This window comes from Brassica oleracea, chromosome C9 (assembly GCF_000695525.1).
Source record: "Brassica oleracea var. oleracea cultivar TO1000 chromosome C9, BOL, whole genome shotgun sequence".
In the NCBI taxonomy this organism is placed as follows: Eukaryota; Viridiplantae; Streptophyta; class Magnoliopsida; order Brassicales; family Brassicaceae; genus Brassica; species Brassica oleracea.
The window spans coordinates 40,069,860-40,070,712 of record NC_027756.1 but is presented as its reverse complement, the minus strand read 5'-3'; the positions used below and the strand labels follow the sequence as shown (position 1 = coordinate 40,070,712).

The 853-nt window shown below is 44.8% G+C and overlaps 1 pseudogene; it reads right to left on the bottom strand.

Annotated features, from left to right (window-relative positions):
* Positions 1–853, bottom strand: part of LOC106314997 — a 13,261-nt pseudogene that overhangs the window by 10,994 nt on the left and 1,414 nt on the right.

Genomic DNA, 853 nt, shown 5'->3' with positions numbered 1-853 from the left:
TTGCTGCAACATGGTTTTAGTTTCATCTTGCGGAACAGCGACAGGGGTGGAAGTAGCGACCTGATTGTTCTGGTGGTTCTGCATCTGAGGTTGATTGTTCTGTGGTTGGCTTAGAACATAGGTTCGGGGTTGATAGTTCTTCTGATACCCCGCATACTGACCTTGGTTGCTCTGCGCCGGATCAACTGGTTTGTCCTGCTTAGGCCAGAAAATCTGTGGATTGTTCCTTACGTTAGGGTTTAGGTGGTAATTCTTCAGCTGCCACCCTTGCCCATTTACGTAGCTCAATTCCTGCTGATCGTCTCCAGCTTGTTCATCTTCAAAAGCCTTGTCGCCTGCACTTTTCTCAGGAGTTGCTTCTTCCATTATGAATACTTGGCTCTGGTTTCCCTTAATCAGTTTGTCCACCTTTGCCGCTAGGTCATCTTTATTGTTCACACTTTTGGAGTGATCATGCTCCTTGTTCTTATTGAGTGAACTCGAAGCCATGTTCTCATTCAGCACGAATGCGCCAGGTGTGGTTTGAGTCATGAAGTCTCCGTTACTAGAGGAATCAAGGGTGTTCCGGAACTCATAGCTCACTCCATCGTAAAACACCTACAATATGTAATTGATATATGGTGTTTTATACATCTTGTATATATGCTTTTCAATTGGTTTTCAAGTCTTTATCGAGTCTTCTTAGTCCTTTTCGAGTCATTACAGGTCTGGAGTTGCATTGGATGGGAGATGCACCAGCTGGAACAAAAGAGGCAGAAAACAATGCAATTTGGTGATTTTCACGCAGAACAGTCTTGATGACTGTTCCGGATAGCGGAGCAACCCGAGTGACTGTTTTGGATAGAGCGGAACA